Source organism: Pristiophorus japonicus, unplaced genomic scaffold (assembly GCF_044704955.1).
Source record: "Pristiophorus japonicus isolate sPriJap1 unplaced genomic scaffold, sPriJap1.hap1 HAP1_SCAFFOLD_29, whole genome shotgun sequence".
NCBI lineage: Eukaryota > Metazoa > Chordata > Chondrichthyes > Pristiophoridae > Pristiophorus > Pristiophorus japonicus.
This window is the reverse complement of record NW_027252668.1, coordinates 4686424-4707585: the sequence shown is the minus strand read 5'-3', so window position 1 is coordinate 4707585 and position 21162 is coordinate 4686424.

Here is a 21162-nt window from a genome sequence, read left to right as displayed (position 1 = left end):
TGCTGTGTGCTATTGTGGGATTCACTTGTCAGTGTAGGATAGATACTGTATCTGTCACTGTCTGGTACAGTGTGTCAGTGTGGGATTGACTGGGGAGTATAATAAAGACACTATCTGTTACTGTCTGGTACAGTGTGTCAGTGTGGGATTGACTGGGAGTATAGTAAAGACACTATCTGTCACTGTCTGGTACAGTGTGTCAGTGTGGGATTGACTGGGAGTATAGTAAAGACACTATCTGTCACTGTCTGGTACAGTGTGTCAGTGTGGGATTGACTGGGGAGTATAGTAAAGACACTGTATCTGTCACTCTCTGGTACAGTGTGTCAGTGTGGGATTGACTGGGGAGTATAGTAAAGACACTGTATCTGTCACTCTCTGGTACAGTGCGTCAGTATGGGAGTGATTGGGTGTATAGTGAAGACACTATCTGTCACTGTCTGGTACAGTGTGTCAATGTGGGATTGACTGGGGAATATAGTAAAGACACTGTATCTGTCACTCTCTAGTACAGTGTCATAGAAACATAGAAAATAGGTGCAGGAGCAGGCCATTCAGCCCTTCTAGCCTGCACCGCCATTCAATGAGTTCATGGCTGAACATGAAACTTCAGTACCCCCTTCCTGCTTTCTCGCCATACCCCTTGATCCCCCGAGTAGTAAGGACTTCATCTAACTCCCTTTTGAATATATTTAGTGAATTGGCCTCAACTACTTTCTGTGGTAGAGAATTCCACAGGTTCACCACTCTCTGGGTGAAGAAGTTTCTGCTCATCTCGGTCCTAAATGGCTTACCCCTTATCCTTAGACTGTGACCCCTGGTTCTGGACTTCCCCAACATTGGGAACATTCTTCCTGCATCTAACCTGTCTAAACCCGTCAGAATTTTAAACGTTACTATGAGGTCTCCTCTCATTCTTCTGAATTCCAGTGAATACAAGCCCAGTTGATCCAGTCTTTCTTGATAGGTCAGTCCCACCATCCCGGGAATCAGTCTGGTGAATCTTCGCTGCACTCCCTCAATAGCAAGAATGTCTTTCCTCAAGTTAGGAGACCAAAACTGTACACAATACTCCAGGTGTGGCCTCACCAAGGCCCTGTACAACTGTAGCAACACCTCCCTGCCCCTGTACTCAAATCCCCTCGCTATGAAGGCCAACATGCCATTTGCTTTATAGTAAAAACCGCCTGCTGTACCTGTATGCCAACCTTCAATGACTGATGAACCATGACACCCAGGTCTCGTTGCACCTTCCCTTTTCCTAATCTGTCACCATTCAGATAATAGTCTGTCTCTCTGTTTTTACCACCAAAGTGGATAACCTCACATTTATCCACATTATACTTCATCTGCCATTCATTTGCCCACTCACCTAACCTCTCCAAGTCACTCTGCAGCCTCATAGCATCCTCCTCGCAGCTCACACTGCCACCCAACTTAGTGTCATCCGCAAATTTGGAGATACTACATTTAATCCCCTCATCTAAATCATTAATGTACAATGTAAACAGCTGGGGACCCAGCACAGAACCTTGCGATACTCCACTAGTCACTGCCTGCCATTCTGAAAAGTACCCATTTACTCCTACTCTTTGCTTCCTGTCTGACAACCAGTTCTCAATCCACGTCAGCACACTACCCCCAATCCCATGTGCTTTAACTTTGCACATTAATCTCTTGTGTGGGACCTTGTTGAAAGCCTTCTGAAAGTCCAAATATACCACATCAACTGGTTCTCCTTTGTCCACTTTACTGGAAACATCCTCAAAAAATTCCAGAAGATTTGTCAAGCATGATTTCCCTTTCACAAATCCATGCTGACTTGGACCTATCATGTCACCATTTTCCAAATGCGCTGCTATGACAACCTTAATAATTGATTCCATCATTTTATCCACTACTGAGGTCAGACTGACCGGTCTATAATTCCCTGTTTTCTCTCTCCCTCCTTTTTAAAAAAGTGGGGTTATATTGGCTACCCTCCACTCGATAGGAACTGATCCAGAGTCAATGGAATGTTGGAAAATGACTGTCAATGCATCCGCTATTTCCAAGGCCACCTCCTTAAGTACTCTGGGATGCAGTCCATCAGGCCCTGGGGATTTATCGGCCTTCAATCCCATCAATTTCCCCAACACAATTTCCCGACTAATAAAGATTTCCCTCAGTTCCTCCTCCTTACTAGACCCTCTGACCCCTTTTATATCTGGAAGGTTGTTTGTGTCCTCCTTCGTGAATACTGAACCAAAGTACTTGTTCAATTGGTCTGCCATTTCTTTGTTCCCCGTTATGACTTCCCCTGATTCTGACTGCAGGGGACCTACGTTTGTCTTTACTAACCTTTTTCTCTTTACATACCGATAGAAACTTTTTCAATCCGACTTAATGTTCCCTGCAAGCTTCTTCTCGTACTCCATTTTCCCTGCCCTAATCAAACCCTTTGTCCTCCTCTGCTGAGTTCTAAATTTCTCCCAGTCCCCGGGTTCGCTGCTATTTCTGGCCAATTTGTATGCCACTTCCTTGGCTTTAATACTATCCCTGATTTCCCTAGATAGCCACGCTTTCCTTTTTTATTTTTACGCCAGACAGGAATGTACAATTGTTGTAATTCATCCATGCGGTCTCTAAATGTCTGCCATTGCCCATCCACAGTCAACCTCTTCAGTATCATTCGCCAATCTATCCTAGCCAATTCACGCCTCATACCTTCAAAGTTACCCTTCTTTAAGTTCTGGACCATGGTCTCTGAATTAACTGTTTCATTCTCCATCCTAATGCAGAATTCCACCATATTATGGTCACTCTTCCCCAAGGGGCCTCGCACAATGAGATTGCTAATTAATCCTCTCTCATTACACAACACCCAGTCTAAGATGGCCTCCCCCCTAGTTGGTTCCTCGACATATTGGTCTAGAAAACCATCCCTTATGCACTCCAGGAAATCCTCCTCCACCGTATTGCTTCCAGTTTGGCTAGCCCAATCTATGTGCATATTAAAGTCACCCATTATAACTGCTGCACCGTTATTGCATGCACCCCTAATTTCCTGTTTGATGCCCTCCCCAACATCACTACTACTGTTTGGAGGTCTGTACACAACTCCCACTAACGTTTTTTGCCCTTTGGTGTTCTGCAGCTCTACCCATATAGATTCCACATCATCCAAGCTAATGTCTTTCCTAACTATTGCATCAATCTCCTCTTTAACCAGCAATGCTACCCCACCTCCTTTTCCTTTTATTCTATCCTTCCTGAATGTTGAATACCCCTGGATGTTGAGTTCCCAGCCCTGATCATCCTGGAGCCACGTCTCCATAATCCCAATCACATCATATTTGTTAACATCTATTTGCACAGTTAATTCATCCACCTAATTGCGGATACTCCTTGCATTAAGACTCAAAGCCTTCAGGCTTGTTTTTTTAACACCCTTTGTCCTTTTAGAATTTTGCTGTACAGTGGCCCTCTTTGTTCTTTGCCTTGGGTTTCTCTGCCCTCCACTTTTCCTCATCTCCTTTCTGTCTTTTGCTTTTGCCTCCTTTTTGTCTCCCTGCATTGGTTCTCATCCCTCTGCCATATTAGTTTAACTCCTCCCCAACAGCACTAGCAAACACTCCCCCTAGGACATTGGTTCCGGTCCTGCCCAGGTGCAGACCGTCCAGTTTGTACTGGTCCCACCTCCCTCAGAACCGGTTCCAATGCCCCAGGAATTTGAATCCCTCCCTGCTGCACCACTGCTCAAGCCACGTATTCATCTGCGCTATCCTGCGATTCCTACTCTGACTAGCACGTGGCACTGGTAGCAATCCCGAGATTACTACTTTTGAGGTCCTACTTTTTAATTTAGCTCCTAGCTCCTTAAATTCGTCTCGATGGGATGTGAATGGCAGAATCATCAACTGCCATGGGAAAGAGGAAAAAAAGGGGCGGGGGGGAAATTATAACAAAAAAAGGGAGGAAAGAGTAAAAAAAAATATGGGTCGAGGTTATGGTCTGAAATTGTTGTACTCGCTGAGTCCAGAAGGCTGTAAAGTGCTTAAATGAAAGATGAGGTACTGTTCCTCGAGCTTGCGTTGAGCTTCATTGAAACGGTGTAGGAGGCCGAGGACAGAGAGGTCAGAGTGGGAGTGGAGCGGAGAATTAAAGTGACAGGTGACCGGAAACTCGGGGTCATGCTTACGAAATGAACAAAGGTGTACTGCAAAGCGTCACTCAATCTGTGTTTGGTCTTCCCAATGTAGAGATCATCACATCATGAGCAGCGAATACAGTATACTAAATTGAAAGTAGTACAAGTAAATCGCTGTTTCACCTGAAAGGAATGTTTAGGGCTCTGGATAGTGGGAAGGGAGGAGGTAAAAGGGAAGGTGTTGCACCTCCTACGCTTGCATGGGAAGGTGCCGTGGGAAGGGGAGGGAGGTGCTGGGGGTGATTATGGAGTGGACCAGGAGGGAGCGATCCCTTCGGAATGCTGAGAGGGGAGGGAGGGGAAGATGTGATTGGTGGTGGGATCACACTGGAGGTGGCGAAAAATGGCGGAGGATGATCCGTTGAACATGGAAGCTGATGGGGTGAAGGTGAGGACAAGGGGAACCATGTCAGGGTCCTGGGAGGGAGGGAAGGGGTGAGCAGAAGTGCAGGAAATAGAATGGACATAGTCGAAGGCCATGTTAACCACGGTGGAGGGGAATCCTCGATTGAGGAAAATGGAAGACATGTCAAAGGCACTAGTGTGTGGCAGGTGGTGTCGTCAGAGCAGATGTGACGGAGACGGAGAAACTGGGAGAATGGAATGTAGTCCAGGTAGCTGTGGGAGTCAGTGGGCTTATAGTGAATGTTTGTCAATAGACTTTCCCCAGAGAAGTCGAGGAAGGCAGAGTCGGAGATAGACCATGTGAAGGTGAGGAAGGGCAAATAAATGTTTTAGTTCAGGGTGAGAGCAGGAAACGGCACCAATACAGTCATCAATGTACTGCAAAAAGAGGTGAGGGAGGGGACCAGAGTAGGACTGGATCAAAGAATATTCCACATATCACTCGAAAAGGCAGACATAGCTAGGATCCATGCGGGTTCCCATAGTAACACCTTTCATTTGTAGGAAGTGAGTGGAGTCAAAGGAGAAGTTTTCAATGTGGGATTGACTGGGAGTATAGTAAAGACACTATCTGTCACTGTCTGGTACAGTGTGTCAGTGTGGGATTGACTGGGGAATATAGTAAAGACACTATCTGTCACTGTCTGGTACAGTGTGTCAGTGTGGGATTGACTGGGAGTATAGTAAAGACACTATCTGTCACTGTCTGGTACAGTGTGTCAGTGTGGGATTGACTGGGAGTATAGTAAAGACACTGTATCTGTCACTGTCTGGTACAGTGTGTCAGTGTGGGATTGACTGGGAGTATAGTAAAGACACTATCTATCACTGTCTGGTACAGTGTGTCAGTGTGGGATTGACAGGCACGTGTAAAAACAGAAAGCGATGCTTTCCCGCTTGATGCGTGTGATGGTGGTAGAGTGGTGAGCACAGCTGCCTTCCAAGCTAGTTGATCTGGGTTCAATTCACGGCCATAGGATCCAGTCAAATTTTAATCCACTTTCGAGGGAGTGAGTGAGTGAGTGATTCAGTTCGATGATAAAGGCTCATCCACCTGAAACAGTAACTCTGTTCCTCTCTCCACTGATGCTGCCTGACCCGCTGAGATTTACAGCAATTTCTTTGATATACCGGTATTCATTTTCCTTTCTAACCGTCAATTATTGATACGGAATTGAGGGGACTACTTTGTATCTACCATTTTCAGCTTTGCGATTGTGGGTTTTAGTCTGTTTCTCTCAGTCTCTGGTACATGAGCGAGAGTGTCGCTCTGTATCTATCTGTCTCCGGTATGTGCGTGTGGGCTTTACTCATATCTAGCACTGTCTGTTATGGGAGTCTGGATTTTATTCTGTACTTATCAGCTTCTGATTTATTATTGTGGGTCTTATGCTATAACTGCCACTTTTGACCTAATTCCGAGATGGTTTTCCTTTGAATCTGTCAGTCTCCGGTATGGGAGTATGTATCTATCGGTGTGCCGGTCAGTGTCTGGTATGGAAGAGAAGTTATTACCCTGTGCATGTTAATTAGTGGTAATTGAGGTTGGTAGTTACTCTGTATCTGTCAGTATCTGTTATGAGATTGTGGGATTTACTCTGTACCTGTCAGTTTTTGGTCGAGTGTGGGTTTTATTCTGCATCTATTGATTTCAAGTAAGGGAGTTAGTAATTTACACTGTCATTCGCTGGTTTTATTCTACCAGGCAGTTTCTGGTATGCGAGAGTTGTTTTTATTTTGAATCTGTCAGTGTCTGATATGGGAGTATGTATCTATTTCTGTGCCGACAATCTCTGGTATGGGAGTATGTATCCAACTCTGCGCCCGTCAGTGCCTGGTATGGAAGTATATGTCTAACTCTGTCCCTGTCAGTCTCTGGTATGGGAGTATGTATCTATATGTGCCAGTTTGTCTGGTAAGGATGTTTCCAACTGTGTGCCTGTCAATCTCTGGTACGGGAGTATGTATCTATCTGTGGTGTCACTTTCTGGCATGGGAGTATGTATCTATCTGTGTGCCTGTCAATATGTACATAAAAACATAGAAAATAGGTGAAGGAGTAGGCCATTTGGCACTAAGAGCCTGCACTGCCATTCAATAAGATCATGGCTGATCATTCCCTCAGTACCCCTTTCCTGCTTTCTCTCCACACCCCTTGATCTCTTTAGCCGTAAGGGCCATATCTAACTCCCGCTTCAATATATTCAATGAACTGGCATCAACAACTCTCTGCGGCAGGGAATTCCACAGGTTAACAACTCTCTGAGTGAAGAAGTTTCTTCTCATCTCAGTCCTAAATGGCCTACCCCTTATCCTAAGACTGTGTCCCCTGGTTCTGGACTTCCCCAACATCGAGAACATTCTTTCCGCACCTAACCTGTCCAGTCTCGTCAGAATCTTATACGTTTCTATGAGATCCCCTCTCATCCTTCTAAACTGCAGTGAATAAAGGACCAGTTAATGCAGTCCCTCCTCATAGGTCAGTCCAGCCATCCCTGGAATCAGTCTGGTGAACCTTCGCTGCACTCCCTCAATAGCAAGAATGTCCTTCCTCAGATTAGGAGACCAAAACTAAACACAATATTCCAGGTGAGGCCTCACCAAGGCCCTGTACAACTGCAGTAAGACCTCCCTGCTCCTATACGCAAATCCCCTAGCTATGAAGGCCAACATACCATTTGCCTTCTTCACCGACTTCTGTAACTGCATGCCAACTTTCAATGACTGATGAACCATGACACCCAGGTCTCGTTGCACCTCCCCCTTTTCCTAATCTGCCGCCATTCAGATAATATTCTGCCTTCGTGCTTTTGCCCCCAAAATGGATAACCTCACATTTATCCACATTATACTTCATCTGCCATGTATTTGCCCACTCACCTAATCTGTCCAAGTCACAGCTCATACCACCACCCAGTTTAGTGTCATCTGCAAACTTGGAGATATTACACTCAATTCCTTCATCTAAATCGTTAATGTATATTGTAAAGAGCTGGGGTCCCAGCACTGAGCCCTGCGGCACTCCATTAGTCACTGCCTGCCATTCTGAAAAGGACCCGTTTATCCCGACTCTCTGCTTCCTATCTACCAACCAGTTCTCTATCCATGTCAATACATTACCCTCAATACCATGTGCTTTGATTTTGCACACCAATCTCTTGTGCGGCACCTTGTCAAAAGCCTTTTGAAAGTCCAAATACACCACATCCACTGGTTTTCCCTTGTCCACTCTACTCGCTACATCCTCAAAAAAGTCTTGAAGATTTGTCAAGTATGATTTCCCTTTCATAAATCCATGCTGACTTGGCCCGATCCTGTCACTGCTTTCCAAATCCGCTGCTATTTCATCATTAATGATTGATTCCAACATTTTCCCCACCACCGACATCAGGATAACCAGTCTATAATTCCCTGTTTTCTCTTTCCCTCCTTTTTAAAATAAGTGGTGTTACATTAGCTACCCTCCAGTCCATAGGAACTGATCCAGACTCAATAGAATGTTGGAAAATGATCACCATGCATCCACTATTTCTAGGTCCACTTCCTTAAGGACTCTGGGATGCAGACGATCAGGCCCCGGAGATTTATTGGCCTTTAATCCCATCAATTTCCCTAACACAATTTCCCGCCCAATAAGGATATCCTTCAGTTCCTCCTTCTCGCTAGCCCCACTATCCCCTAATACATTCGGAAGGTTATTTGTGTCTTCCTTCGTGAAGACAGAACCGAAGTATTTGTTCAATTGATCTGCCATTTCTTTGTTCCTCATTATAAATTCACCTGAATCCGACTGCAAGTAACTTTCTCTGTGCCTGTCAGTTGCTGGTATGGGAGTATGTAGCAATCTGTGTGCCTGACAGTGTCGGGTATGGGAGTTTGTATCTAACTCTGTGCCTGTCAGTCTCAGGTATGGGAGTATGCGTCTATCACTGTATCTGTCAGTCTCTGATATGGGACTGCGTAACTATCTCTGCGCTGTCAGTCTCTGGTATGGGAGTACGTATCTGTCTCTGTGCCTACAATCTCTGGTATGGGAGTACGTATCTGTCTCTGTGCCTACTCGATCTGATACGGGAGTACGTATCTGTCTCTGTGCCTACACGATCTGATACGGGAGTACGTATCTGTCTCTGTGCCTACACGATCTGGTACGGGAGTACGTATCTGTCTCTGTGCCTGTCAGTGTCAAATGTGAGAGTATGTATCTATCTCTATGCTTGTCAGTGTCTGGTATGGGAGTATGTATCTATCGGTGTGCTGTCAGTCTCTGGTTTGGGAGTATCGCCCCAGAAGAGGCGAGGGCCCAGAGGCAGCACGGGTCAGCCCATACGGCGATATGTGTGCGCACGATGTCCTTGCAGCAGAGGCGGTTTCCAGTCGCCTTGGTTAATCCTTGCCAGACCTAGCTCTGTCAAGTCCGTGTGGTGGCTGGTGTGTAACGGCCACCACACGATAAAAAAATCCACGCACAGGCATCTTCAAGATTTAGTTCAGGACCTGGAATATTAGGTCCTTCATTCAAACACCTGTGAACTTTATGGTGTGGAAGCAAGTCATCCTCGACTTGAGGGACTGCCTATGATGATGATGGGAGTATGTACCTATCTCTGTCAGTGTCTGGTATGGTGGTATGTATCTATCTCTGTGCATGTCAGTCTCTGGTATGGGGGAATGTATCTATCTGTGTCTTTCATTCTCTGGTCTGGGCCTATGTATCTTTCTGTTTGCCAGTCAGTGTCGCGTATGGCAGTATGTATCTATCTCTATGCCTGTCAATCTCTGGTATGGGAGTACGTATCTATCTTTGTGTCTTCCATTCACTGGTATGGAAGTAAGTATGTATCTGTGTGCCTGTCAGTCTCTGGTATGGGAGTATGCATCTATCACTGTGCCTGTCAGTTTCTGGTATGGGAGTATGTATCTATCGGTGTGCTGTCAGTCTCTGGTTTGGGAGTATCGCCCCAGAAGAGGCGAGGGCCCAGGGGCAGCATGGGCCAGCCCACACTGCAATATGTGTGCGCAATATGTCTTTGCAGCAGAGCTGGTCTCCAGTCATCTTGCCACTGGACCAAGACCTAGTTCTGTCATGTCCGTGTGGTGGCTGGTGTGCAACGGTCACCAAACATTAAAAAAATCCACGCACAGCAATCTTTCACCTTTTAAGATTTAGTTCGGGACCTAGAATATTATGTCCTTCATTGAAACACCTTTGAACTTTTTAGTGTGGAAGCAAGTCATCCTTGACTCGAGGGGCTACCTATGACGATGATGGTAGTATGTATCTATCTCCATGCCTGTCAGTCTCTAGTATAGGAGTATGTATCTATCTGTGTGCCTGTCAGTCTCTGGTCTGGGAGTATGTGTCTATCATTGCGCCTCTCACTCTCTGGTATGGGAGTAAGTATCTATTTCAAAAGGCTTTTGACAAGGTCCCGCACAAGAGATTGGTGTACAAAATCAAAGCGCATGGTATTGGGGGTAATGTACTGACGTGGATAGAGAACTGGTTGACAGACAGGAAGCAGAGCGTCGGGATAAACGGGTCCTTTTCAGAATGGCAGGCAGTTACTAGTGGGGTGCCGCAGGGCTCAGTGCTGGGATCCCAGCTCTTTACAATATACATTAACGATTTGGATGAAGGAATTGAGTGTAATATCTCCAAGTTTGCGGATGACACTAAACTGGGTGGCGGTGTGAGCTGTGAGGAGGACGCTAAGAGGCTGAAGGGTGACTTGGACAGATTAGGTGAGTGGGCACATACATGGCAGATGCAGTATAATGTGGATAAATGTGAGGTTATCCATTTTGGGGGCAAAAACACGAAGGCAGAATATTATCTGAACGGCGGCAGACTAGAAAAATGGGAGGTGCAACGAGACCTGGATGTCATGGTTCATCGGTCACTGAAAGTGGGCACGCAGGTACAGCAGGCGATAAAGAAGGCAAATGGTATGTTGGCCTTCATAGCTAGAGAATTTGAATATAGGAGCAGGGAGGTCTTACTGCAATTGTACAGGGCCTTAGTGAGGCCTCACCTGGAATATTGTGTTCACTTTTGGTCTCCTAGTCTGAGGAAGGACGTTCTTGCTGCTGAGGGAGTGCAGCAAAGGTTCACCAGACTGATTCCAGGGATGGCTGGGCTGTCATATGAGGAGAGACTGGATCAACTGGGCCTTTATTCACTGGCGTTTAGAAGGATGAGAGGGGATCTCATATAGAAACACATAAGGTTCGGACGGGACTGGACAGGTTAGATGCGGGAAGAATGTTCTTGATGTTGGGGAAGTCCAGAACCAGGGGCCATATTCTTAGGATAAGGGGTAGGCCATTTAGGACTAAGATGAGGAGAAACTTCTTCACTGAGTTGTTGACCTGTGGAATTCCCTGCCGCAGAGAGTTGTTTATGCCAGTTCATTGGATATATTCAAGAGGGAGTTAGATATGGCTCTTGGGGTTAAGGGGATCCAAGGGTATGGAGAGAAAGCAGGAAAGGGGTACTGAAGGAATGATCAGCCATGATCTTATTGAATGGCGGTGCAGGCTCGAAGGGCCGAATGGCCTACTCTTCCACCTATTTTCTATGTTTCTATCTTTGTGCCTGTCATTCTCTGGTCTGGGAGTATGTATCTATCTCTGTGCAAGTCAGTGTCTGGTGTGGGACTATACATCTATCTGTGCCTGGTATGCAGGCATGTATCTATCACTGTGCCTGTCAGTCTCTGGTATGGGAGTATGTATCTATCTCTGTGCCCGTTATTCTCTGGTATGGGAGTATGTGTATATCTCTGTGCTGTCAGTCTCTGGTGTGGGAGAATGTAACTATCTGTGTGTCCGGTGGTGTCCAGTATGGGACTATGTATCTATCCATGTGCCGATCAGTTTCTGGTAGGGAGTATGTATCTATCTCTGTGCCGGTCAGTCTCTGGTATGCAAGTCTGTATCAATCAGTGCTGTCGAGTCTGTTATGGGAGTAATAATCTATTCTTTGTGCCAGTCAGAGTCATGAATGGGAGTATTATCTGTCACTGTGCTGTCAGTCTCTGGTATGGGAGTATATATTTATCTGTGTGCTGGTCAGTATGTATCTATCTCTATGCTTGTCATGGTATGGGAGTATGCATCTATCTCTTTGCCTGTCAGTCTCTGGTATGGGAATAGGTATCTATTTCTGTGCCCATCAGTGTCTACTACGGGAGTGTACATCTATCTCTGTGCAAGTCAGTCACTGGTATGGGAGTATGTATGTATCTGTGTGCCTGTCAGTATCTTGTACGGGAGTATGTAACTATCTCTCTGCCTGTCAATCTCTGGTGTGGGAGTATGTATTTATCTGTGTGCCGGTTAATGTCTTGTATAGGAGTATGTATCTATCTGTGCTGTCCGTTTCTGGTATGGGACTATGTATCTTTCTCTGTGCGAGTCAGAGTTGGGTATGGGAGTATGTATCTATCTCTGTGCCTGCTATTCTCTAGTATGGGAATATGTATTTATCTGTGTGCCGGTCAGTCTCTGGTATCGGAGTATGTATCTAACTCTGTGCCAGTCAGTGTCGGGTGTGGGAGTATGTGTCCATCTGTGTGCTGTCAGTCTCCGTTATGGGACTATGTATCTGTGCCAGTCAGTGTCTGGTGTGAGAATATGTATCTATCCCTGTGCAAGTCAGTGTCTGGTGTGGGACTATATATCTATCTGTGCCTGGTATGCAGGCATGTATCTATCACTGTGCCTGTCAGTCTCTGGTATGGGAGTATGTATCTATCTGTGTGCCTGTCAGTCTCTTGTATGGGAGTATGTATCTATCTGTGTGCCTGTCAATCTCGGGTATGGGAGTTTGTAGCTATCTCTGTGCCCGTTATTCTCTGGTATGGGAGTTTGTAGCTATCTCTGTGCCCGTTATTCTCTGGTATAGGAGTATGTGTATATCTCTGTGCTGTCAGTCTCTGGTGTGGGAGAATGTAACTATCTGTGTGTCCGGTGGTGTCCAGTATGGGACTATGTATCTATCCATGTGCCAATCAGTTTCTGGTAGGGAGTATGTATCTATCTCTGTGCCGGTCAATCTCTGGTATGGGAGTATGTATCTATCTGTGTGCTGGTCAGTATGTATCTATCTCTATGCTTGTCATGGTATGGGAGTATGTATCTATCTCTTTGCCTGTCAGTCTCTGGTATGGGAATAGGTATCTATTTCTGTGCCCATCAGTGTCTACTACGGGAGTGTATATCTATCTCTGTGCAAGTCTGTCTCTGGTATGGGAGTGTGTATCTGTCTACATAAGAAATAGGAGAAAGAGTAGGCCATACGGCCCCTCGAGCCTGCTCCGCCATGTAATACGATCATGCCTGATCCGTTCATGGACTCAGCTTCACTTCCCTCCCCGCGTCCCATAATCCCTTATCGGTTAAGAAATTGTCTTAAATTTATTCAATGACCCAGCTTCCACAGCTCTCTGAAGCAATGAATTTACAACCCTCTGATATGAGGAAATTCCTCCTCATCTCAGTTTTAAATGAGCTGCCACTTATTCTACAATTATGCCTGTAATATCTCCAAGTTTACAGATGACACTAAACTGGATTGCGGTGTGAGCTGTGAGGGGGACGCTAAGAGGCTGCAGGGTGACTTAGACAGATTAGGTGAGTGGGCAAATGCATGGCAGATGCAGTATAATGTGGATAAATGTGAGCTTATCCAATTTGGGGGCTAAAACGCAAAGACAGATTATCTGAATGGTGGCAGATTAGAAAAAGGGGAGATGCAACGAGACCTGGGTGTCATGGTTCATCAGTCATTGAAAGTTGGCATACAGCTGCAGCAGGTGGTAAAGAAGGCAAATGGTATGTTGGCCTTCATAGCTCGGGGATTTGAGTATAGGAGCAGGGAGGTCTTACTGCAGTTGTACAGGGCCTTGGGGAAGTCTCACCTGGAATATTGTGTTCAATTTTGGTCTCCTAATCTGAGGAAGGACATTCTTGTTATTGAGGGAGTGCAGCAATGGTTCACCAGACTGATTCCCGGACTGACATATGAGGAGAGACTGGATCAACTGGGCCTTTATACATTGGAGTTTAGAAGGATGAGAGGGGATCTCAGAAACATAAAAGATTCTGACGGGATGGGACGAGACAGGTTAGATGCGGGTAGATTGTTCCCGATGTTGGGGAAATCTAGAACCAGGGGACACAGTCTTAGGATAAGGGGTAGGCCTTTTAGGACTGAGATGAGGAGAAACTTCTTCACTCAGAGAGTTGTTAACCTGTGGAATTCCCTGCCACAGAGAGTTGTTGATGCCAGTTCATTGGATATGTTCAAGAGGGAGTTAGATATGGCCCTTACGGCTAAAGGGATCAAGGGGTATGGAGAGAAAGCAGGAAAGGGGTACTGAGGGAATAATCAGCCATCAGAATGGTGGTGCAGACTCGAATGGCCAAATGACCTACTCCTGCACCTATTTTCTGTTTCTCTGCCCCCAAGTTCTAGTCTCCCCTATCAGTGGAAACATCCTCTCTGCATCCACCTTGTCAAGCCCCCTCATAATCTTATACATTTTGATAAGATCACCTCTCATTCTTCTCAATTCCAAGGAGTAGAGGCCAACGTTCCCTCATCAGTCAACCCCCTCATCTCCAGAATCAACCTAGTGAACCTTCTCTGAACTGCCTCCAAAACTAGTATATCCTTTCTTAAATATGGAAACCAAAACTGTACGCAGTATTCCAGGTGTGGCTTCACCAATATAACTGCAGCAAGACTTCCCTGCTTTTATACTCCATCCCCTTTGCAATAAACGCCAACATTCCATTGGCCTTCCTGATTACTTGCTGTACCTGCATACTAACCTTTTGATTTCATGCACTAGGACCCCCAGTACTGCAGCACTATGCAATTTTTCTCCATTTAAATAAGAACTTGTTCTTCAATTTTTTTCTGCCAAAGTGCATAACCTCACACTTTCCAACATTATTCTCCATCTGTCAAATTTTTGCCCACTCACTTAGCCTGTCTATGTCCTTTTGCAGGTTTTTTGTGTACTTATCACACACATCTTTTCCTCCCAACTTTGTATCGTCAGCAAACTTGACGATGTTCTACTCGGTCTCTTCTTCCAAGTCGTTAATAGAGTGTAAATAGTGGGGCCCCAGCACTGATCCCTGTGGCACCCCACTAGTTACTGGTTGCCAACCCGAGAATGAACCATTTATCCCGACTCTCTAGTTAGCCAATCCTCTATCCATGCTAATATATTATCCTCAACCCCGTGAACTTTTATCTTGTGCGGTAATCTTTTATGCGGCACCTTGTCAAATGCCTTCTGGAAGTCCAAATACACCACATCCACTGGTTCCCCTTTACCACCCTGTTCGTTACATCCTCAAAGAATGCAAGCAAATTTGTCAAACATGAATTCCCCTTCATAAATACATGCCGACTCTGTCTGACTGAATTATGCATTTTCAAATATCCTGCGATTGCTTCTTTAATAATGGACTCCAACATTTTCCCAACCACAGATGTTGGGCTAACTGGTCTATAGTTTACTGCTTTTTGTCTGCCTCCTTTTTTTAAATAGGGACGTTATATTTGCAGTTTCCCAATCTGCTGGGACCTCCCCAGAATCCAGGGAATTTTGGTAAATTACAACCAATGCATTCCACTATCCCTGTCGCTACTTCTCTTAAGACTCAGTACCTGTCAGTTTCTGATGTAAGAGTGTGGGTTTTATTCTGCATCTCTCAGTTTCTGGTAGATAAGTGTGGTGCTCAATATGTACCTGTCAGTATCTGGTTTGTGAGTGTGGATTAAAGCTGTAACTGTCAGTAATTGGTATGTGAGTGTTGGTTATATTCTGCACCCGCCAGTCTCGAGCACTAGAGCAAGTGTCCCGGCTCCGTCTTCACTCCCCGCACCCCATCCCAGGACACGCCCTCTGCCCCCGGGACACTCTCCCTCAGCCCCCGGCTCCCTCTCCCCCCGGGACACTCACCCTCAGCCCCCGGCTCTCTCTCCCCCCGGGACACTCACCCTCAGCCCCCGGCTCTCTCTCCCCCCGGGACACTCACCCTCAGCCCCCGGCTCTCTCCCCCCGGACACTCACTCACAGCCCCCGGCTCTCTCTCCCCCTTCCCCCGGGACACTCACCCTCAGCCCCCGGCTCTCTCTCCCCCCGGGACACTCACCCTCAGCCCCCGGCTCTCTCCCCCCGGACACTCACTCACAGCCCTCGGCTCTCTCTCCCCCTTCCCCCGGGACACTCACCCTCAGCCCCCGGCTCTCTCTCCCCCCGCGGAACACTAACCCTCAGCCTCCGGCCGCGCTCCCTTCGCTTGCTTTCCGCCATTTTGATTTTTCCTTCACCAACCGTTAAGATCCGGGACATGCGCAAAGCGAGTCAATCGTGATCCATCGCTACTATTGGGTACAAGCAGCTGATGGACAGCTCACCGCACCAATCACGGCCCGGCACAGCTGGACAAGCGCCCCGCCCACTCCCACAGTCGGAGGCGGGGCCGCTCCCAGTCATGTGGCTCCCGATTTGATTCCGCGCCGCATTTTACCGGTCTGACCGCAAGTGACGTCCGTAACCCAGCAACGCCAGCTGTGTGACGTCAGTAACCTGGCAACCCGTCTGTGTGGCGTCACGTAAGATGGCACCAGGGGCGGGGATGGCCGCGAGCCCACAGGATGGCGGTTGGTGCGTTTACCTGTGTGTGTGATATATGTCTGTTATATATGTGTGTCTGTGTGTACGCGTGTGTCTATATTTGTGTCTCTGTTGATATAAATATTGGTGATGGGCCCTTCTCCCTGTTGGTAATTACAGCAATTACTTTGTATATAAAGATTAATGATACACCCCACTATAGTTGGTAATTCAGTAATTGCCGTTTATGTAAAGTTTGGTTATGGGCCCACCTACCTGTTGGTAATTTTGGTAGTTACTTTTTATATAACAACATAAGAAATAGAGCAGGAGTAGGCCATACAGCCCCTCGAGCCTGCTCCGCCATTCAATAAGATCACGGCTGATCTGATCATGGACTCAGCTCCACTTCCCTGCCCGCTCCCCATAACCCTTTATTCCCTTATCGCTCATAAATCTGTCCATCTCCGCCTTAAACATATTCAGTGTCCCAGCTTCCACAGCTCTCTGGGGCAGCGAATTCCACAGATTTACAACCCTCAGAGAGAAGAAATTCCTCATCTCAGTTTTAAATGAGCGGCCCCTTATTGTGTGACTATGTCCTCTAGTTTTATTTTCCCCTATGAGTGGAAATATCGTCTCTGCATCCACCTTGTCGAGCCACCTCATTATCTTACATGTTTCAATAAGATCACCTCTCATTCTTCTGAACTCCAATGAGTATAGGCCCAAACTACTCAACCTATCTTCATAAGTCAACCCCTTTATCTCCGGAATCAACCAAGAGAACTCTGAACAGCCTCCAATAGAAGTATACCCTTCCTTAAATGTGGAGACCAAAACTGTTGTGTATGTTTTAAAGTATGTACTGTAAGATTAGACCACTGAATGTATCTTCACACTGTATACATTATACCTGTACCACCAGAGGGTGCTACTGGTGGAGACCTAAGGCTCACCTGCACACTGCAGGTAACCAAGTATAAAAGGGAACGCACCTCACAGTATCCTTACTAAGGAGCTACAATAAATGAACAAAGGTCACAACAGTTCAAGTACAATACCTTACCTTGTGTTACCTTACTAGAGTGCTTAAACACATAACATCTCGCTAGGAGATTATGAATTTCCATGCACAAAATGGCTAACCTTAGCAACTTTCAACAATTCGCTGAGGGGGAAGATTGGGATGCCTTTGTGGAAAGGCTCGAACACGTTTTCATTGCAAATGACCTGGCAGGAGACGACCCGATCTTGCTGGCTGATAAGCGCAGAGCTATCCTGCTCAGCAGTTGTGGGCCCACAGTCCATGGCCTCGTCAGGGACCTGCTAGCCCCAGTGAAGACGACAATCAAAATGTATGCAGAGCTTAGAAACATAGAAACATAGAAAATAGGTGCAGGAGTAGGCCATTTGGCCCTTCTAGCCTGCACCACCATTCAATGAGTTCATGGCTGAACATGCAACTTCAGTACCACATTCCTGCTTTCTCACCATACCCCTTGATTCCCCTAGTAGTAAGGACTTCATCTAACTCCTTTTTGAATATATTTAGTGAATTGGCCTCAACAACTTTCTGTGGTAGAGAATTCCATAGGTTCACCACTCTCTGGGTGAAGAAATTCCTCCTCATCTCGGTCCTAAATGGCTTCCCCCTTATCCTTAGACTGTGTCCCCTGGTTCTGGACTTCCCCAACATTGGGAACATTCTTCCTGCATCTAACCTGTCTAACCCCGTCAGAATTTTAAACGTTTCTATGAGGTCCTCTCTCATTCTTCTGAACTCCAGTGAATACAAGCCCAGTTGATCCAGTCTTTCTTGATGGGTCAGTCCCGCTATCGCGGGAATCAGTCTGGTGAACCTTCGCTGCACTCCCTCAATAGCAAGAATGTCCTTCCTCAGGTTAGGAGACCAAAACTGTACACAATACTCCAGGTGTGGCCTCACCAAGGCCCTGTACAATTGTAGCAACACCTCGCTGCCCTTGTACTCAAATCCCCTCGCTATGAAGGCCAACATGCCATTTGCTTTCTTAACTGCCTGCTGTACCTGCATGCCAGCCTTCAATGACTGATGTACCATGACACCCAGGTCTCTTTGCACCTGCCCTTTTCCTAATCTGTCACCATTCAGATAATAGTCTGTCTCTCTGTTTTTACCACCAAAGTGGATAACCTCACATTTATCCACATTATACTTCATCTGCCATGCATTTTCCCACTCACCTAACCTATCCAAGTCGCTCTGCAGCCTCATAGAATCCTCCTTGCAGCTCACACTGCCACCCAACTTAGTGTCATCCGCAAATTTGGAGATACTACATTTAATCCCCTCGTCTAAATCATTAATGTACAGTGTAAACAGCTGGGGCCCCAGCACAGAACCTTGCGGTACCCCACTAGTCACTGCCTGCCATTCTGAAAAGTCCCCATTTACTCCTACTCTTTGCTTCCTGTCTGACAACCAGTTCTCAATCCATGTCAGCACACTACCCCCAATCCCATGTGCTTTAACTTTGCACATTAATCTCTTGTGTGGGACCTTGTTGAAAGCCTTCTGAAAGTCCAAATATACCACATCAACTGGTTCTCCCTTGTCCACTCTACTGGAAACATCCTAAAAAAATTCCAGAAGATTTGTCAAGCATGATTTCCCTTTCACAAATCCATGCTGACTTGGACCTATCATATTACCTCTTTCCAAATGCACTGCTATGACATCCTTAATAATTGTAACAATAATACAGGAACAGCTCAAACCTAAAGAGAGCATCTTCACAGCCATACATTTGTTCCACACCCACTGGTGGCCCGAAGGCCAAGAAATTGCAAAATATGCTGCAGACCTGAGACGAATGGCTGCACCATGTGATTTGGGCGACCCTCTCACCGAAGCACTGAGGGACATCTTTGTTAATGGAATCAGCCATGAGTGCCTCCTCTCTGTGGACACTACGGTCACACTGCAGAAGGCAATTAAAGTGAGCCAGGTGTTCATGATCTCGGCCTACGATTCCAAGAGGATAATGACTCACCCGCAGGACTCTAACCCGGCAAGTACAGTGAACCGAATGGTTCCTTTCAGAGGGAAGACTGCTACCCCCGAGTCCCACAACCCTGAGTACACTAACCGGCCAGCCCCATGCTGGTGTAAATTCCTGGATTCTTTTACCTCAATCTGGTTCAGTAAAATTACTGAGTCGAATACCTCTTGTGCTTTGAACAAAGCAGTCTTTATTTTACCGGCCGGTAAGACCTATCAGACAGAAGATATACTCTCTCGATAGAGCGTACACACTCCCTACGGATAAGTGAAGTTACATCGTAAAGCGACAACAGTTATACATTCTCGGCAAAAGATAACAAGATAGGGCTAGAGTGACATCCTAGTTCAACCTATCTCTTTTGGTCCCTCTTTCCCTTTGTCCACTCATAAGCCAACCTAAGTATGGTCTGATTTTAAACAAAGACCTTCTGTTAATGTTTCAGGTTAATAACATGATTTAATAAGACCTTGAGGTTTTTCTGCAAGCTGTGGGTTTTGTTTCAATATGTGTTAGTGTTGTAACATTTCGCAGTCTCGAGTCCGAGATGTCATGGCTATTCCTCCATGAATTGTTTGTTAGTTTATACTGTCCCTATACAATTCCCACGTTCTCAACTTCAATGTCTCTATACATTTTAAACATTCACATTCCCCCCTTTTATCATTCCATGATAACACTTAGGAACATTCTAGGAGTAAAATGTATAGGAAATGTGAACACACCTAATATCCAGAAAAGTTCCCATTTTGCGCATAAACATAAGACATGTAGCTCTCGTCTCTGTCTCCCCTCCCATGTGCCGAAACTGTCATATATCAACACTATTATACAGACTGTGGCATACAGACAGCTTCATCTTATGGCTCAGGATTCAGATAAATAGTCCAATTATTTTGCTGATTAAAAGAGTTCAGTTTTCCCGTCTCTCTTCTCAGGTCACTGTCGGTGTAGGTGGCTGTCTATCACTACGGGTAAAAGTTCAAACTGGTCCACGTTCCAATTAGGATGCCAATGGCCTTGTTCAGCTATGGAGAAGAGGAAGTCTGGAACAGAAACAGGAGTTAGAATAACCAGTAAAATAGGTTCGTTAGGGGATGGTGAGCTTGCGGTGGTGCAGGTGAACCCAGGCACTTTTCCCCTCAACCTTGGCTGCAGTGGGGGGAGAGAGTAACACCTGAAAAGGCCCCTCCCATTGTGGCTCTAATCCCTTCCGAATCCATACTTCCCTGGTGCCACGAGGGACAATTCGGGTAAAACTGGGAGGTACCTCCCCAGAGTCCAGAGAATTTTGGTAGATTATAACGAATGCATCTGCTATAACTTCCGCCATCTCTTTTAATAACTTGGGATGCATTTATCAGGACCAGGGGACTTGTCTACCTTGAGTCCCATTAGCCCGTCCAGCACTACCCCCCTAGTGATAGTGATTGTCTCAAGGTCCTCCCTTCCCACATTCCCGTGACCAGCAATTTTTGGCATGGTTTTTGTGTCTTCCACTGTGAAGACCGAAGCAAAATAATTGTTTAAGGTCTCAGCCATTTCCACATTTCCCATTATTAAATCCCCCTTCTCATCTTCTAAGGGACCAACATTTACTTTAGTCACTCTTTTCCATTTTATATATCGGTTAAAGCTTTTACTATCTGTTTTTATGTTTTGCACAAGTTTACTTTCGTAATCTGTCTTTCCTTTCTTTATTGCTTTCTTAGTCATTCTTTGCTGACGTTTAAAATTTTCCCAATCTTCTATTTGCCCACTAACCTTGGCCACCTTATACGCATTGGTTTTTAATTTGATACTCTCCTTTATTTCCTTTGTTATCCACGGCTGGTTATCCCTTCTCTTACCACCCTTCTTTTTCACTGGAATATATTTTTGT